The 20,590-nt window shown below is 41.6% G+C and overlaps 1 non-coding gene across 1 annotated transcript; it reads left to right on the top strand.

Annotated features, from left to right (window-relative positions):
• The first annotated feature begins 3,287 nt into the window (after nt 1-3,287).
• LOC123827669 lies at nt 3,288-3,428 on the top strand. The gene has a single exon (XR_006787314.1). It is a non-coding gene; the product is annotated as a U4 spliceosomal RNA (small nuclear RNA).
• The last annotated feature ends 17,162 nt before the right edge of the window (nt 3,429-20,590 follow it).

Raw genomic sequence — 20,590 nt, 5'->3', positions numbered from 1 at the left:
GGAATAAGGTACTGTCTGGTGGCCTAAGACTAACCCTGGGAGGAGGGGTACGAAGGAGGGGGAGAAGTGATCTGGAAGTGGCCGAAAGAGAACATCCACTCCCTACCCCCCAACCCCCCACTCATCCTCCTCCAGGCCCAGGGGCAGCGGGAGCCTGTGAGCAGCCACATTGGAGAGGGCCGCAGAGAGAAGTGTCCTTCCACTGAGCAGGCTTTCTCTAATGTAGGGAGGTGAAAGGAGTGATATCATGAGAGAGAAGAGAAGGAATTTGCTTAGGATGACTAAGTTTAGCAATAATACCAAACATCAAATCATAATGTCCAAGCTGTGCTGACAACTACAAAATCATCTATCATCATTGGGCTTTCTGAGCCAAAACTTGCTTGATAGCAAACCCTGTAACAAAGTCACAACCCTTATTTTCAAAGCAGGTCGTGTTGAATATAATATTCTACAGGGATATCTACAAGATCTGTGAGTCCTGGCAAAGGATGGTGATCCAGAATTATGTCTGAGGTAGACCCAAAGATAATGTTGGGAGAGAGGGAGAGTCAAGAACACCTCTCACGGGCTTGTTGGGGGTGGGGGTGATCAAATCAGTAAAGGAGACAGGAAAAGAGAACAGGAAGATATGACTACTTCAGTTGGAGACAAAATTTGAGATGCCTGTGGGCTAACAAGTTGGGGTGTCCTGCAGAAAGGAACATAGAACTCAGGAGAGCAGTGAGGTTGTGAAGAGATTTCGGAGTCATCAAATAGGTATGTGGAAGCTGAAGCAGGTGAGTGGGTGAAACTTCGCTGGAGGAATGTACAGAATGGCCTCCTCAGTCCTGGGCCCCGGCGCTGATGTAACAGCAGCTCACCTGGCAGTGGCTAACCCATGCTGGCAGCTCCTACAATAGGGGGCACCATGCCAAGCCACAGTGGATCAGGAGGCAAAAGGGAAGATCAGTAATACTGATCCTGTCTGCAGTGTTGAATAGTGTCTCCCAAAAAGTCCTATCCACTCAGAGCCTCAGAATGTGACCTTATTTGGAAATAGGGTTTTGCAGATGCAATACATTGAGATCATACTGGACTCAGGTGGGACCTAAATCCAATGACTGATGTCCTTATTAGAAAAGGACAGACACAGAGACACACAAAGAAGAAGGCCATGTGAAGGAGACAGATGGGAATGATGCAGCTACAAGGCAAGGAGCATCAAAGATGGAGGGCAGCTGTCCTCAGAAGCTAGCAGAGAGGCGTGAGGTTTCTCTGAGAGCCCCTGGCCTCCAGGACTGGGGGACAAACTGTTGTTTTTAGTCACCCAGTTTATGGCACTTTGTTACAGCAGCCCTAGGAAATGAATCACTGTCTTTATTTAAAATTCTGATATTTTATTATGTATTACTTGGCATTAATTTTTTTTAACTGTTGCATTAAAATATGTGCTTTGATGACTGAGTATTTTGGTGCTCCCTTAAATTTTGCAGCTGAAGCTAGTGCTTCATTTCTTCCCCCTAATCTTCCCAGTCTATTTGCAGAGATATATAGGTATATCTAAAGAACAAGCAGTAAAAGCAAGCAAGAAAACATGATTTCTAAATAAAACGGTTGATTTCTTCAATGAGAGATGGTTTCACGGTTTCTCTCTTTGCAGAAATGCAGCCCATTTCATGGAAAGAACACACAGATATTGGGAAGTCTTGTTTAAATACAGTAGGCACAGTTTGATCACTTCATCTGTTTTCCTTGACAAAGAAAAATCATGACATGGTGTTGGGAACTGCCCTGCCTGGTATCAGAAGCTGTAACCCCCGCCAAGGCTAAAGCTGAGGGAATGACCTTGGACTGTAAGCCAGCAAGGAGACAAAGGTTATCTCCCTGGCAGGAGCTCCACTTCTGGTCCTTTTACTTCACCCTGCCTGGCCCCCAGTGCTTGGTTGGTTAGCCAATGACGGGTAAGATTCCCCAAGGGGGGACAATCTAAGACAGGCACGATCACATGGGAGGCCCCCAAGGAAGGACTTTGGAGGCTACAGCAAAAGGGGGTGATGGACCCTCACCCCTTGGCTTTGACATAGCCTGAGTCCTCGTTGTCTGCAAGAAAATCTCCTTCTCTTGCTCCACCTAAGCCTGAAACAATGACAGAGGGTGGTGCAGCCCTGTGCTGGAAAGGGCAGATTCCCCGGGTGATCGGGCCTAAGAAAGAATATGTAAGATCCTGTGAAACCTGCTTTGTTTAGAATGCTCTCAATGAAATGATAAGGGTCCGAGCAAGAAGTAAGTTTGTCCCTCAAAGTTTTACAGCTCTTTAGCTATCTGACCCTGACTCAAACTAGGCCCTCAGACTTCTTTGTTATGTATTGTTTGATCCTTACTTCCTGGCAATGATTAATGAGCTTTACCTGAATTCCTGTGTAAATGAACCCAATAAAAGCCTGCTCGGGTAGGAGAACGGGGGCGCTCTCCCCTAGGGTGGGTGGCCATGGTGCTCCCCACTAGAGAGAGTGGCCGTTCCATCCCTATTTCCCCACAGGACCTGGTTGTCTCTGTGTATGTTTTTCTTATGTTTTGATGAGCCATCTGCAGCATTCTGCAGTCACTGCAGGCCAGTGGTCATGTCAACATGGTGATTTTGATGGCTTTAGGCCACATGTAAGACATTTTATGAATATGCTGTATTCACTTTGAGAAAATATCTAAAGAAAAATCTTTTCAAGTTGAACATGAATATGAGGGAGTTGAATATAGGGTTTTAGAACATGTCCCCAAGTCATGGGGTCATGACTTCTCTCATTGAAAGGTGAGGCAAAGGGGGTGCCAGTGGGCATACTTCTTGACTATGGGCAGCCTTATGACTCCTTCAACCAATAGACTGCAGTGAACTAAATAATAAAGTTGAGTCATAAAAGGCAATGCAGCATCTACTTACGCACTAGAGCACTCTAGCTTGAAGCCCTGAGCTGCTATAGGAAAGTCTAGCTACCTTGAGACCACTAGCTATTTAGAAGCTGAGCCACATAAAGAAGCAAAGAGCAGGTACACATTCCCTCACCTTTCTTTCTTTACAGGCATGCATCACCTGTACTCTAAATACCCCATGGGACTTGCAACTAGGGAGCAATGGGCAGTGGCAGCTTTTCCCAGGTGAGCCCCCAAAACATGATTCCAAGGCTTCTCTGACTTCCCAGTGAGCTAAGGCCATCCTGCCTAGGTCTCCCAGGTGGCTTCTTCCATCCTAAGCCCTTCCTTGTTTCACTGCCCCCAGCTTCAATAAATTTACTTTCAATTTTTTAAAAAAATACTTTGCGCAGTGGCCGTATCATAGCCAATGAGGTTTATCCAAGGTGTGATTATTGCTAACTGAAAACTTTCCCCAATACTGTGCTGTGACAACTTAAAATATAGTTGGCACTGGCAATTTTTCACAGTCTCTACAGAGACTGAAAAAAAAAAAAAACTAACCACCAACTACAGGTGCTCCTGTCAGCCATCCTAGTCTTGACCAGCCCAGCCCAGGGGATGAAACCTAAGACCTCGAAGAGGAGAGATTAACCATCCCTGCTTTGCCAATCTGAATCCCTGGCCCACAGAATTTGTGAGCACAAAGTAATTGTTTTGATATGATAAATTTGGGTCAATGTATTATGTTGCAGTAGAAACTGCAATAAACTACGAGGGTCAAAAACCTATCAACATAAATGGATAGATTCATTATTCAAAAATATTCCAATCATCTGCAGAATGGAAGTTTACAATATTTTAAAATTATATTTTATGGTTATGCTATTATAATTGTCCTGATCGTTCTTCCTTTGCTATCCTCCACCCAGCACCCTCCATTCCCTCAGGCAATCCCCACACCTTTGTTTATGTCCATTGGTCAGGGGTATTCTTTAACTACCAATTTGTACTTCTTAATCCCCTCATCTCTTCACTCATTCCCCCCAACACCCCTCCCACCTGGCAACCATCAAAATGCTCTCTGTATCCATGATTCTATCTCTGTTGTTCTTGACTGCTTAGTTTGTTTTTTTAGGTTCAATTGTTGACAGATATGTATTTATTGCCATTTTATTGTTCATACTTTTGTTCTTCTTTTTCTTCAATAAGTCCCTTTAACGTCTCATATAATAATGGTTTGGTGATGGTGAACTCCTTTAGTTTTTTCATCTTGGAAGCTCTTTATCTGCCCTTCAATTCTAAATGATACCTTTGCTAGGTAGAGCAATAGGTCCCTGCTTCTCATGACTTTGAATATTTCTTGCCAATCCCTTCTAGCCTGCAAAAATTCTTTTGGGAAATCAGCTGATAGTTTTATGGGAACTCCCCTGTAGATAACTAACTTCTTTTCTCTTGCTGCTTTTAAGATTTTCTCTTAATCATTCACCTTTGGCATTTTAATTATGATGTGTCTTGGAGTGAGCCTTTTTGCATCCATTTTGTTTGGGATTCTCTGTGCTGCCTGGATATGCATGTCTATTTCCTTCACCAAATTAGGGAAGTTTTCTTTCATTATTTTTTCAAATAGATTTCCAATGTCTTGTTCTTTTTCTTCTCCTGACACCCATATGATGTGAATGTTGAAATGCTGGAAGTTGTCTCAGAGTCTCCTTATACTATCTCCCTTTTTTGGGATTCTTTTTTCTTGTTGTTCTGATTGTTTTTTGCTTCTGATGTTCCAAATCATTGACTTGATTCTCGGCTTGATCCACTCTATTGTTGTTTTCCTGTGAATTATTCTTTATTTCAATTAGTGTATCCTTCATTTCTGACTACATCTTTTCTATGCTGTTGAGGTCCTCACTAAGTTCCTTGAGCATCCTTATAACCAGTGTTTTGAATTCTGCATCTGATAGTTTGTTTATCTCCATTTTCTGGAGTTTATCTCTCTTTCTGGAGTTGTGATCTGTCCTTTCATTTGGGCTATGTTTCTTTGTCTCCTAATTTTGGCAGCCTCCCTGTGTTTGTTTCTATGTATCAGGTAGAGCTGCTATGACTCCTTGTTTTAGTAGTATAGTCTAATGTAGTGGGTGTCCTGTAGGTTACAGTGGCACAGCCTCCCCTAACACCCAAGCTGGGTATCACCCATCCTTTGTGTAGGTTGAGTGCACCCTCCTCTTGTAGTTGAGCCTTGATATCTGTTGGCAGATCAATGGGAGGGATTTACCCAGACCAGTCAGCTGTAAGGACTGGATGTGACCACTGATCATGAAACTCCACCCGCTGTGAAGGATCAGCTGTGCCAGGGCAGGGTGGTGGTGCTCAACAGGGTCTTAGCTGTCCACTGGGTGTGCAGGTTCTTGGGTTTCCTGGGTGGTGCTGACCAATATCAACCCCTACCTGTGTTCTGCCTGGGGCCACTCTGCATGAGCTGTAGAGCAATGTGAGATGGCTGGTACTTGTGCTGGGCTTGAAGGTTCCCAGAAGCCAAGCTGCAAACACTGGCTGGCTGCTGCTAGTGCCAGGCCTGGGGCCACTTAGCAAGATGTATGGAGGCTGGAGGCTTGCTGAGGAAAGCAGTTGCTTGTTTGATAGAATTTAAGAAGTTGTGAAACATGAGCCAAGAGCAGCCACTCATAATGGAAAGCCAGGGTTAACGGCTTGGAAGACCCACAAGTTGGGTGGGGCAGAGCCTCAGGGAATCTCCAGGGTGGGACAAACAGTGTTAGCCAGGTTGATGGGTTGCAGATATGGCCCCTACCTGCCAGCTCTGTGGTTCTATGGGGGGAGGCTTCAGAAAAGGAACAACAGCCTCTGCTCACAGTTCTATCTAGGAGAAAGCCATCCCCCAGCTCTCGCCTTGATGCCGGATACTTCAGTTCCTCCCCATATGCCACTAGTGCCTTTCAAGCTGCTACCCAGGTGCTGGAGCTCAGAGGTAGTGAGTCTGAGTAAATCCATGTGCAAGCTTTTTAGGCACTTCTTGGGAATCTAATAGTTCCTTTAACTGACTCAAACCCCACTGGTTTTTGCAGCCAGAAGTTATGGGAACTTATCTTCCTGGCAATGGAACCCTGGGCTAGGGGGCCGGGTGTGCAGGTGGGACCCCTCATTACCAAGATATCCCTCCTCCACCATACATGGAATTTTTATCTACCACATGTGGGTTGGCAACCAGCCTGTTCCATGTCTCCGCATCTCCACCCTTCCTACCAGTCTGGATGGATGTAGTTTCTTTAATTCCATAGTTGTCAGACTTCCATACAATTCGATTTCTGAAGATTGTGAGTGATGGCTGTTCTATAGCTTAGTTGTAATTTTGATGTGGTTGTGTGAGGAGGAAAGCCATGTTTCCTTACACCTCCATCTTGACCAGAAGTCCTCTACAGTATTTTGGAATAAAAGTTTTTCCAAATAACCCGAACTAACCTTTGCACATGTGTATTGTCCCACTTGAGGCTTTGTCTTATAGCTTCAGAGCAGTGAAACATATAAAGCCTGTTAACTAGCCTTGCTAATTCTTTCTGTTCAGATTGCTTAATTGTGAGAGCCTCTATAGTTATTTTAAGATAGAAGGATTAAAGTTCCAAACATTGCTCTTTGAGCCTCCATTGCAAATTTTATCCAATGAATGCAGGTATTAGTAAAGTGTATTTTTAACCTTCCCAACAAGAGAATTGATTAGCACACTTTTTCTGGTGGTGACTTTACGTCATGTCTGTGAGTTTAGCAGTTCTAGCAGTAAAAATGTCAACATGATTGCTGACATTTTAAAGACTAACAAAATCACTATTTTTGTTTGTATTATAAAGCCACAAAAATAATACTAACTCCCACAATGCTTCTGTTTTTGTTTTGTGTAATTTGTCCTCAAAACACAGTATATGGTAAGGGTAATAATAAAATCCTATAAATAAACAAAATTCTTCTTAGACTATGCAACCTTTGTGTTTTACCACCCAGGAGATCCAGGTTCTCAACTTTATGATAAGATGATATATATTTTTTTTCTTTTCTTCCTTTTTCCTTTTATCTTTTTTTTCTAGATATCTCCTGCATGGTTTATCTCCTTAGTCATTGTTCATGAGCCTCTGGGAAGCTGTAGGAATATGTGGGTGCAAACACAAGGCCCACTTTCTCTCCAATGTTGTAGATGGGGCAGAGCTCTAAGCTCCCCTATGCCTCCTGGATGAGCCTGGGGAGAGTGGATTAAGATATAAAATGTAAAAGTCAATCACTAGCCTAGAAGAATTTTTTTTTTTGGAAAAAAAAAGAATGATAAAGAATAATAGTGCTTCTGTGAATTATAGACTTCATGGTAGATTTACAATATTACAACATTATACAAACATTATGGGAGTGATTTATCCTCACATAAATGTTGGGATTGAGGATCACAGAGTATATCATTTTTTGTTTTTACTATCCAGCTATCAAATGTCATTAAAATTAACAATTTGCCCTGGCTGGGTGGCTTGTTTGGAGTGTCATCCCAATGCACTGGGGTTGTAGGTTCAATACCAGGTCAGGGCACATACAAGAATCACCCAATGAGTGCATAAATAAGTAGAACAACACATTAATCTCTCTTTCCGCACTCGCTTCTCTCTCTCTAAAAAAAATCAATAAATTTAAAAAAATGTAATTTAAGGTAAATGAACATTTTTTTATTTTTTTCTCCAGCTTTACTGAGATATAGTTGGTATATAACATAAGTCTAAAGTGCACGATGTGATTATTTAACATGTATATTCTACAAAATGTTTACCACATTAAGGGCAGTTAACACATCCCTTACATAATTACCATCTTACTGTTGGTGTTATGTTGAGAACATTTCAGGTCTCTCTTTTTGGGAAAATGGGATAGCCACATGCAGAAAAATCTTACAGCACTCACAAAAAATGAACTGGAAATGGACCAAGACTTAAACATAACACCGGAAACTGCAGGACTCCCAGGAAAAAACATGGAACCAAAGCTCCTTGACATTGGTCTTGGCAGCAATTTTCTGGATAGAACAACCAAAAACACAGGCGACAAAAGCAAAAATCAATAAGTGGAACTACATCAAATTAAAAAGCCTCTACTCAGCAAAGAAACAATCAACAAAATTAAAAGACAACCCATGAAATGGGAGAAAATATTTGCAAATCATATATCTGAAGAGCAGTTAACTTCCAAATATATGAAGAACTCCTACAACTCAGTGGCAAACTAAATAAATAAATAAAAGTAAAAATGACCAGAGGACCTGAATAGACTATTTTTCCAAACAGGGCATACAAATGGCCTGAAGCACATGAAAAGGTGCTTCACATCACTAATCAACAAGAAAATGTAAATCAAAACCACAATAAAATATCACCACAAACACTTGAAATTAAGTGTTTGTAGGGGCATGAATAAAAGCAAACACTTGTGTACTACTGGTGGTAGTGCAAATTGACACAGCTGTTATGGAAAACAGTGTAGAGGTTCCTCAAAAAATTAGAAATATAACTACCAGCAATCCCAATTTGGGGTATAATCCAAAGAAATTGAATTCATGATCTTATAGAGATGCCTGCACTCCTGTATTCCTTGCAGCATTATTCACAATAGCCAAGACTTGGAAACACCCTAAGTGTCCGTCAAAGCATGAACAGATAAAGAAGATGTGATCTATACATCCATACCCCCAAACCCCAAAGAACAGAATTCTGCAGTTTTTGACAACTTAGATGAAACTTGAGGGTATTATGCGAAGTGAAGTAAGTCAGACAGAGAAAAACCATACTCAATTATCTCACTTATATGTGGAATGTAAAAACCCCAAGCTCAGAGAAACTCTATTGTCAGAGAAACAGACAACAGAGTGGAGGTTACCAGGAGCCCGGGAGGTGGAGGGAATGTGGAGTTATTTCTCACAGAGTACAAACTTCCAGTTACAGGATTAAAACATTCTGGGGATCTTATGTACAATGTGGTGATTATAGCTAATAATGCTGTATTATATGTTTGAATACTGCTAAGAGAGTAGATCTTAAATATTCCCACTACAAAAAAGAAATGGTAATTATGTGACAGGTTGGAGGTGGCACCTAATGCTATGGTGGTAATTATTTTGCCATATATATGTGTCAAATCAGCACCCTTACACTCACACATTGTGATTTGTTAATTATGTCTTAAGAAACCTGTAGGGACAAAAGCAACTTTCAAGTATACAATATAGTATTGTTATCTCTAGTCACCATGCTGTACATTAGGTCCCCAGAATTTACTCGTCCTAGAACTAAATTCATACCATTTGACCAACATCCCGCGCCACCCCCACCCCCACGCCCTGGTAATCACTCTTCTACTGTCTGGTCCTGTGAGTTTGGCTTTTTTTAGATTCCACATGTAAGTCAGATTATAGAGTATTTGTCTTTGACTTATTTCACTTAACGTCATGCCCTCAAGTTTCCAGTTATTTTTAAATTATGAAAGACAGAACAGTGTATCTTCTTTCAAAATCAGGAATTAAAACATAAACCAAACTTCAAGAGTACCTTCAAACACTTTAGCAAAATACCAAACATAATCCAAATCAATTTCTGCAAGTTACTGTTGACCAAGCAGAATAAGAAACACAAAACAGATGAAGTGGTAATGATAGCATACTTCAGTCAGTTGGTATCAGTATGTTTTAGCAACTTCTGTAATCCACTTAAAATTAGACATTAATTCATTGTTACTAAACATGTTCACTCGGGCACTGGAGAATTGGAAATAGCAGCAGAAACTCTGCTTCCTTGAAGGTTTATGTCAGGCAAGGGGCTTATGTTCTGTGCTTTATGTTCCCCGAGCGCAACAAGAATAATACAGTGGCAGAACTGGGAACAGGTGCCACCACACTGAGAAGCCTACAGAGTAGTCATACAGCTTGGAAACACTGATATTTTACCATTTCACAGATGGAATCCCTGCAATCACTTCTTCTTGCAGCTCCAGGTTTATTGCGTGAAAGACCAAAATCATCTGAGGAAATGATGTAGGTTCTCGAGTTCTACAGAACCTACAGCTATGCTGTTATTTTAAATTGAGTTTTGCATCAGAGTGTATAAACATTTTTTCCATTCTAAACAGTTCATCACACACTCTCTTCTACCTCTCCTTATCTTCACTATTCACACACACACACACACACACACACACACACACACACGCCCTTTCACTGAGCTACTATGGAAGCAGAAAGCAGCTTTCACTAGAGGAAATTTTACGTATCTACCAATAGGAACACCCCCTCCCAACATATCTTTAAAAAAACCCCCAAACCAAAAACCATTATGAAAATAAACTTTTAAATTATTCTATTTCCTTTTATGGTCATTTAAAGGAAAGGAAGTTTTGAAAGTCTGGTTCAACTACCAAGAAAACACGAAGTTAAAGAAACAGATGAAGCAAGCGGGGGAGGGCAGGCACCAGAAGAGAACTCAGGAGGAGAACCAAAGTCACGGAAACGGGGAGTGGAGGGAGTGGAGGGACAGGGCGGGCGGAACCGGGAAAGGACAGCGCATGCCCAGGCCCGGCCTGCTCTAAAGGTCGCCTTGGTCAAGCTTTCCTGGCTGGGGCGCTGGCGAGGGGAAAGGGGTGGCCTGCGTTCCGCCCCTATTGGGCAAGTCCCAGCAATCTTTGAACCTATTTCATTATCTGTACGGAGTAAACAAAACCTTCGCCCTCTGTTAGTGTAATTCTTATTTCTAATACACCTTGAACTTCATTTGAGCTTGAAATAACTTAAAAAACGATCACTCCTCGAAGCTCTTCGAGTGCTTTCCGTGGGCATCCTTTCAAGACGCCACTCCTGGATAATTCAAACAAAAACTACGTTTAAATTAAATTAAAATTGCATTCACTTCGTGGAGTCAGAGTAGATACTGCTTATCCCAGCATTCACACACAAAGCTGCCATTTTATGGTTGCCCCTCTTCCAGCTTGCACACTAAGAGAACACAGAAAAACAAGCAAAAGCTTTCAAATAATACTAATAACACATTTCACAATGTACTCTCAACAAAACTCAGCTTGGGAGGAAATGAGCTAGGGGAGGGCTGCCCTCGTTTCCACCCTTATTAGGAAATGGGCACAGCTCAAAGCCTTCACTTGAAGTCTTCGGAAATTACAAAAAAGCGTGCCTTTACAAAGGACATTTAGACTGCCCACAGGCAGAAAACCCGCCCACCCTGCCCGCCCTACTAAAGGTATCAGAGCCGGACTAGGTGGGATGGTCCTGCTGTGATGTCACAGAGGCGGCACCTCGGGGGCAAAGCGAGTGAGCTGGTGACCTCACGGCGGTGCAAAGTCTGTGGGGCGGGCCGAGAAAGCCGGCAAATTAGATCCGGCCGCTGGCGGAGGGAGCCGCTCGACCTCAGTCACCAGCGGACAAGCGCACTGCGCGTGCGCCGGAATGCCTTGACTGGCAGCTCTTCCGGCTTGTGAGCGGCTCTTCCCGGCAGCCCCTGCATCCTGGTAGGCTCCAGGCTTTCTAGAAATGACGAAGATGTGCTCCTCCCTCTTGGCCGTTGCGAAATCTTTTCGCCCCCTACAGCGCAGGGCGGCCCAACCGCGTCTGACCCGTGTTCTCTGGAAGAGCTGGGCGTCGTTGCTCCCGGCCTGGTTTCAGGAGGCTTGGCAGGGACGCCGGGCCCGGGGATGACACTCAGCGGACTTGGACCGGGTGTGGGCACCAGGCTGTCGCCGCGGAGGTGGTCGAAAGGGGAAAAGGACTCCCCAGTTACCAGCCCCCTTCAGCCACTTTCCCCACGGGGTAGTTAGCCTTCTGGGAAGCCCGCCTCTAAATCTGCGATGGCCCTTGAGCGGCTTATGGTGACTGAGGTCTCGCCAGAGTCCTTATGTAAAAGTTGTAAATGTCATAATACCTGTTTAATTAAACCCCACAAAGCAAGCACAGTGTTCATGGGGTGACTTACTGAGAAGGTGCAGGGCGAGCAAAATGCCAATGACATCGTGGCCTTAACGTTTCAAAATCGTTTCTGAAACTACCGAGGGGGGTAAAATTCAGCTTCTCCATCTTTTGTCTTCCCTGCAACCATTCATTTCTCCCTGAATTGGCTCGGCCCAGGGAGGAAACCAGGTTGGGCTCGAAGTTTCAGCAGGTCGAAAGACTTCAACGATTCACCCAAATAATGCCCAAAATAGCTCACCTCCAGACCCAGCTTTTAATTTTGATAAAATTAAAAATTTTATCTAATGAGATAGTCCCACTAAGACACAATGAATATAAACTAATGAGTTTATATTATGTGTAAGGCTGTTCTCCTTATTTTTCTATTCTGAAAATTAGATGTACTCTAGATGTTAAATCTAAAGGCAAAATAATTCGTGACCCACCTGACACCGCTCACTTAAGGAGTAACCGGACTGTTTTTGAGACTCAGGTGACGCATACAAAAACATTGTACACTATGAAGGAATTATGTGTCAACTGCAACTAGGTTACTCACGGGAAGTAGGAGTTAAGATGCCTCTGGAACGTTTCCTCATTTGTGAATAGAAAAATCTTGTCCTGTGGTAGTGTTAAGGTGTGACAGATGAGTAATATCCGGTTATGTAGCGTGTGAACGTGTGTGTGTTTTCGTCACGGGCACTGTGGGGACACCTTTCCCTAAGGCAAGTGACAAGATTGGATCTTCAGTGAGTTTAGTGTCACAATGTACATAATTTAAGTCAATCCAAGTAAAATTTCCTCTCAAGTACCTTATGTGGGGCTGGAAAAGTTTGTTCTTTTAGTGACATAGTGAGATACCATGGATTGTTTTCACTAATGAGAGGTGATACACTGTATCCTGGAGAACCAGTATTGCCTTTGGATACTGTCACGAAGGAACACTGGACTGGGCGTGAGAAAGAGTCCTAATCTCACCCCTGCTGCTCCCAAATCTTGGCCGAGTCATTTCATCTCTCTCAACTTCCCTTTCCTGACATTTAGTGTGGTTTTTGTGACTCTCCCGAATTCTCCTGTGATATTTTGCCCTTTGTTTTAGCATTTGACGTACTCTGTTTACAGGTCAGTCTTCATCACTTGGTCTTTTTTTTCTTCTTTTCAGGTGGTTCTTTCTAATGAACTGACTGTTACATTTCCTAAGATCTGAAATGGCCAACAGACCATCAAAAGACTTTTCTTTAGGCTCCCACCATTTTCATTGTAACAGCTAACATGACACTGTTCAGTGGGTACTGATCACTGGAGGTTTGTTTAAATGCCTCCTTCCATCTCTATGGACGTTCATTATGAACAATTTATCTTCTTTTAAACGATGTGTGTAAGTTGTTGGGCCAGGTCCCCAGCTGTGTGCTTGGGAGAGGCAGTGGCTCACACATTATTGTTTCTCTCCCTCTCTTCCTCTCTGCCTTCCCCCCTCTCTAAAAATAACTAAAATCTTTAGAAAAGAAGAAAAGAAAGCCATTTGTTGTCAGAGTCATCCCACAGATTCCTTATTAGTTAAAGGGGTAAAGGGAGCTTTACAATGAATAAATCTAGCGGGCCCCACAGTAATCAAATAATCAAAATTTACCAAAAATTGGACATCACGTGCCCCTTGATATAAAGGTCAGAGAAGGATGAAACATCATCTGTGGAACATTCCTGAAAATGTTTAAACTGAATCAAATTGTAATGACACAATCAGACAAATCCGAATTGGGGAACATGCTGCCAGTTGGCCAGAAATCATGAAAAATACCATAAAAGACAAAAACTCCAGGGAACTGTTGTAGATTAAAGAGACATGACAACTCTATGCAGAGAACTTTGTTTTATAATGTTCAACATGGCTAATGTGATCCTCAGATTCCCTGAGTTACTTCCTGTTCCCACTGAGAAAACTAATTAAATGTGTAGGGAGCTTCAGAAAAGCTGATTCTGACTATTCCTAGGGTTTCTGCACTGAAAATCTGCTTGCACTGAATTTTTTTGTAAATGAAAACAGTCCTAAGCAGGATCAGCTACTTCATTGCTCTAAATAAAATTAACTTTTAATCCTCAAAAGGAAAATGGAATCATTTTTTTGAAATGTTATTTTCAGGAACCTGCTCCTCTTTTCTATTCTTAATTGCCTAGAGGGAAACAAAGAGTATCAAAAATGAAACCACTAGAAAAGCATGAGGAGGTTAATGTTCTTAATATTAGAGTTTCTGATTTATAGCTCTTGATTTTTTGGTTGAGGTAATCATTGCTTTACATCCTCCAGAGCTCCCTCCCGGGAGCCTCCAGAAAGGAGGGCCTGTTCCTCAGCCCTTCATTTTCCAGCCCCTGCCCACTTCTGCAGCCTCCTTGGTCCCTAGTGTGCACACACACACTCTCAGTATTTTATCACATCACAATATTCCTTACGTAAGTCTTTCAGTTAAGGTGGGTGTAAGAGTAAATGAATAAACAGGAAGTTACTGGGTTGGCAAAAAAATTTTATTTAGTTTTTTCCATAAAAGTCACATTTTTCACTTTCACCAGTATCTTTATCGATTTGGATATTTTGAGTATGTCGACAATCTCCCGCATGGGATAACATTGATCGTTCTCAATTAATGTCTCCATTTGATCACCATCAACTGCAACTGGTCTACCTGACTGTGAAGCATTGTCCACCAAGAAATCTCCTGCACGAAACTTCTCAGACTACTTTTGACATGTTTGGTCCATTCACTGCACACATCTTTTTATGTGGCTCAGTTGCATTTTTACCTTTCTTGAAATAATAAAGCACAATACACTGAAAATGCTTTTTCCATTTTTAAATATTAAAAAGACTACACAAAAATTCACCAATTTTGATGTTTTTTTAAAAATGCATGCTGATATGACAGCTGTCACAATACAATCTAAAAAAAATGTTTTGAATGAAGTTAAAGACATCTAAGTGCTACTAGAGCCACTTTATGGAGAAAACCAAATGAACTTTCTGACCAACACTGTATTTGTTCATGAAACTGAAAGTCCCAGGGATAGAATATAGGGTGTGGCCACATGCAGGGCCATAAATAAGTGAAGTCACTGGACGGGAGAGGGTTTCTATCTCTGGTCTCTGCTTTTCTTCTCCCCTGGCTCCCTTCTCAAACTGCTTCTCTTCTCCAGTGTAAAGAAGGGAGTCTGTAACCCTGGGCTTACATCCTCCACTCAATGATCACAGCAGCAACAAGCACTTCCCTCCCCTGGCCAGGGTTCCAGCAGAAGTCCTGGACTTGATCGCCCTTCTGGACTCATTAATCACTGGAAGGCAGTGCAGGGGGATGGGAGATGCTGATTAGTTCCTGAGCTGGGGAAGAGGTCAGCCCCTCCCAAACCACCTACACAGAGCACGGGGAAGTTAAGGGTCACCAAGTAAAACAGGAGGGCGGTGGAATACTGAGCAAGCTGAAACAACAGATGTCTTCCCTGCCTGGCTCCTGCCCCCGACCCCGCCCCACCCGTGCCTAAAATGCTCTTCCACATCTATTCTCCTGAGAAATTCCTGCATAGCCTTTAAAACCCAGATCTCATATCACCTCCTTTTTGCCACCTTGTTTGTTTGCTTGTTCATAAAATTAACCCATCCTAGAAACCACTTTTGAACCTTGAATCTATTTCTATTATCATCAGGGAATTGGAAATTAAAAAAAAAAATTAACTGCAGTTGTACAAATAATACATGATCATTATTTAAAAAATTCTAAGAGTAATACCATTCAGAGAGTGATCCACAGACTAGCACCAAACTCTGAACTGTTTGTTATGCGTCCTCAGTGAGGTAAGTACAGAGATTGAGAGTAAATATTGAGAAATTGTTATGGCAATTTGACACAACTTTGTTAAATCTAATAATAAGCAATTTAGGCTTGCATTTGCAATGTGTTCGATGTTTTCATTTCCATAACAATTTATCTTTATTGGATTTTATAAAAGTATCATTCCACACCATGTTGGATATGTATTGGGTGCTCCCTTTTATATGAAATTAATAATTTGTATATGTTATAGATATGTGTATATCTGAAGGATTGACATCATGCTATTACCTCTGGAGAACGTAATTAGATAATTTTGATGAAAGATCGGGGCTTTTACCTTTTACTTTGTGTAGTTCTCCACTGCAAACCTTTTCAAACTAGTTGGTTAATTTCTGATATTCAGTATCATAGAGAATGAATCCATCCAAGGACTGGCTTGACTGGACCATTTGCATTCAGCTAATATTGAGTATCTACTATTTGTAGCCTCCTCTTTGGACTTTAGTGTTCTTGTATGAGAAAGAAGAGAGGAATAGATATTAACTTTAAATTAGTTTCCAAAGAAAACCTGTGGTTTTGTTTGTTTGTTTGATTGTTTAGCACTGGCCTTAACTCTTAGTCACACATGCCCAATTTCTGAACACACCTCCAAAACTGTCCCAGAACCTATGTTCACATTGAGACACCAAACAATTTCACGGTATTGCTTTTACGAACTCCCATTCCCCAACAACTCTCTATTTAATAGCAATTCCCACAGACCTTCTGTTCTAAAGCCCATGCCTGTACAGAACAGACATTATGGGCTATTTACTTAACCCCTGTAAGAAGGATACAGAATAGTGCAGAAGTAGAAACATGGCTGATCTGCTACAAAGTGCTGCAAAGAGAACAGGATACATGGGGACCTGTAGCTCTCTATTAGGGAGAGAGGGCTTGTGGTGGTAGGACAGACACATGAAGATGAAACTGGCTCCTGGACAGAAAGGAAAAGGCAAGACCAGGCTGCCTATGCAAGACAAGAGGAGAAAAACATGCAATTCAGTGCACAAGTTTTGATTAAGTACCGTACACATAGTGTCCGCCAGATTCTGTGAATATCAAATGGACACAAAAATGATACTGTTTTTAAAAAGTCAAGACACACCCAGGAAGTGCTCAAACAATGCATAATAGTATGGAATTATGTGTCCAAATGTATACTAGAGATCATACGCACTCTGAAAGAGTCCAAAGGTGAGGGAAATTAATGAAAGCTCGATTGGATGGGGAAGGCTCCTGGCAAGAGGTAGAACTTCATCTGGATCTCAGAAAACTGGTAGGAATTGATTACTAGAGAGTAGAAGAATGTTGCAGGCTTGAGACACAGAACGAGGGGAAGTGTGAAATCTCAAAGTAAATGGCATGCTAGTGAGGAGACAGGTCTGGCTGGTCTGGGTTCTGACACCTGAACTGGCTGGCAGACACCTGATGGGGAGAGAGCAGGATAAGGCGAGGTGGTAATGCAATAAGGAAATGAATGACAAGGTAAATCTAGATTGAGGAAAGCCTCAACTGCCAAAAGGTGTTTGAGCTCTATCTTTTATCTCCAAAGTTTTTAATTTGAGTAAGTGAAGTGAAGAAACTGACATTTCAATATTTACAGATTTCCCAGAATGAGGGAGGGATGGGAGAAAATGGAAGCAGGATCATTTAAAAAACCACTGTAACAGCCCAGACATGAGGTAATCGCAGATATGGTAGAGCAGACAGAACAGACAGGTTCAGGAAAAATTTCCTTCCTTGAAGTAAGGAACAACAGGACTCGGTAACTGAAATAGAATAAAGAAGAAATGAGAACCAAAGATGAGTCTGAGGTTCAAGATATCTGGTTGACCAGAGTCAAAGAATTGTAGGCCCGCAAGGGGTCGAGTAAGACTCCCTCACTTCAAGAAGTGATAAAACGGGTTGTTTCCTGTCTCAGAACTAGCTCTCAGCAGAGCCAGCAGCAGGATGCCCAGGCTAGTGCAATCATGAAGTTTTTCCAAGGAGTAGATGCCAAGTACTAATTACATGTAAATCATTTTTAGAATGACTAGTTCTAATGACAAGAGGAACCAGACCAGAATGTGATGTCATAATAACTGCCAAAGGACATGAAGAAAAAGTCATGTAACCACATGAATGGTTCATGAAAAAGTCAGATACTATATGATTTCTGCTGTAAACAGGTTAGCAGTTTCTCAGGGCTATAAACTCTCCCCGATGACATTAACCATGATGACTTATCCCTTTCTACCTGCCTTTTGCACTTACTGGTCACCTTGACATTTACCTTTGTGTGTGTCATTCTCTTTATTAAGGTGAAGATTTATACTTCATTGCCCTTAGCCAAGTTTATGGTATTGTGTTATTAAATGCTGCTGATCTACTGATGAATAACCAATTGCTATGAAATTAATGAAATTATATCGATTGTGACTTCACTTAAAGAATCTGAAAGTTTAAATAATGTAAAACACGCTCTCCAGAGAGGCTACAGAGACTAATGGAGTGAGAACTGATTTAAGCATCAGGAATCTGATTCATCAGTAGTCCCAGCGAGGCCACTGATAATTCTGTTTGCCTCTTTAGCCATTATCGGAAGCCTGCAGGTCTTAAAATAGTAGAAACACAACTTTAGCTGTCATCACTGATTTCCTTTTAGACTTGGGTTCACTAAGGGCCTACTGCAGGACCTGTTTGTAGAGAAAGACTATATAAAACACAGACTGATCATTTCACTTTCTCCTTGAGTGACAAAGAATTCAGTCACTAGTGGAAGAGTCTCACTGGAAGAGTCTACTTGCCTGAACTCATTTCTACTAATGTTTTTGGACAATTAAAACATGCTTAATTCTTCCCAATTTTGGATTCTTTATAACTCTGAATAGGTCTTAGTATTTCCCCATTTTAATGTTGATGTTTAGAAGTAGGTACATGGAAAAATAACTCTCTTCATAACTTAGACACAATGTAATGACTCTTCCAAACCATGATTTAAAAAAAAAAAATTAAGCCCAACAAGGAGGAGATACAGTAACACAAAAAAACTTAACCCCTGTACTTTGGTAACCTTGTGAAGCAGAGCCACTAGACCCATTGCTTCCCATCCTCTGGATCAGTCATTGGGTTGTGTTTTTTTTTAAAGATATTAAAATTAGAAGTAATAGTTAATGCTTAGCACTAACTCATCAAACAAAATGTTGGTTTACCTTCTCCACCACCTATGTTGAAGCTGAAAGGAGAAACAGTGAAGAGAGCCCTATCTATTGGATATAGTTTAGGGTGCAGCCAGAAGGGAGTGGGGAATGGACACAAAGTTGTGTCATAGTCTAAGTGGTTCTGCTCTTCTAGAAATGATTGCCAGACACTGCAGGTGGGGCAAAATAACCTCTCCCCTTTCTAGAACTTCACCTTGTGAATTTTTGGGAATTAACTATGGACCTAGATGGTAAAATTATGTATCAGGACATCACCAAAGTCAACTTATTGGAGAAGCATGGTGGGAGACCCTCTAAACAGGGGAAAATTTCAATTAAAAATAGCCTTAAACATAAATTACTCTCAAACCAATTACCTATACTACAAATATAGGCAGTGATTTCACTGAAGCTCAATGTTCAATGAAGCATATTAACTATAAGTTTTTTGGCCTTGGCTGGATAGCTCAGTTGGTTAGAGTGTCATCCCGATACACCAAGGTTGCGGGTTTGATCCCTGATCAGGACATATACGAGAAGCAACCAATGAATACATAAATAAGTGCAACAACAAATCGATCCCTCTCTTCTACAAAATCGATCAATAAATTTTAAAAAGAAAAAGAAATTATTTTTTTTTACTTATTTTAAAATAATCAAAGATTCACAAGAAGTCGCAAAAGTAGCAGAGTTCCTGTGTACCATTCACCCAACTTTCTCCAAGGATACTATCTTACACAACCAAAGTAGTTTATCAGAACCAGGAAAAAAAGCATATTATCAATTAGTCTTTAAAGATTGCAACATTTGTTATAGTATTTTACATCTCTTCTGAATATTGGGGATGGACACTTCGTTAGAAGCAGCCTAGTAGAAAGGGGAAGTGACATGCAGAGATTAAGTGCTTTGGCTAGTACCAAAATTACACTCTCTGGGAGTATGGTTTCTCAGCCCTGGATGAACATTGGAATCACTGGAGGATGGGCAAAATCACTAGTTGGGGCCCACTCCAAATCAATTCATCGGTATGCTTTAAAGACTCTTCAGAAGTTCTAAATGGGAAGCCAGGGATCAGAACTACTGATGTCGGTCTTTACTAAGTAGGGTTGATTTAATGCTTTTTGAGAGTGAAGTTTTTGAGTATGTTTTGCCTTAGTGATGTTAGTGGAAAGGGGACCTGGCCCTGAGTAGGTCTGCCTCGAGCTGGCCAGTAGTGTGTAGGTTCTTGACTTCATACAGGAAAGATTTCACATGAGTCCAAGTGATTTACAGAGTATGTTTATTGAAGCTGGGGACAGTGAAACATGGAAGGGCCTAGGATAGAAGCAGGTGGGGGCCTAGGCAGGGCTGTTTTGGCGCACTGGGAAGTCAGAGGAAAGAAGAAACAGGATGACATGGCCAGGTATCTCAGTTAGTTAGAGCATCACCCAGACACTCCACAGTTGCAGGCTCAATCCCTGGTCAGGGCACATACAGAAAGCAAACAATGAATGCATACTATATTATAATAGGAACAAAAAATTGATGTTTCTCTTTGTAAAGTGAATAAATACAAATAAATACAAATTTTTAAAGAAAGCAGCAACAGGAAAGGGCCTAGGTAGGGCTGCTTTGGCTCACTGAGAAGTCAGCAGAAACAGTGTTTTAGAGACAGGTTCAGGGGTTTAGCCAAGGACAAGCTGCCACTG

Source organism: Phyllostomus hastatus, unplaced genomic scaffold (genome assembly GCF_019186645.2).
Source record: "Phyllostomus hastatus isolate PE091 unplaced genomic scaffold, TTU_PhHast_1.1 phas_contig_86, whole genome shotgun sequence".
Lineage (NCBI taxonomy): Eukaryota > Metazoa > Chordata > Mammalia > Chiroptera > Phyllostomidae > Phyllostomus > Phyllostomus hastatus.
Note: the sequence above shows the minus strand (reverse complement) of the source record. Positions and strands in the feature narration are given on the sequence as shown.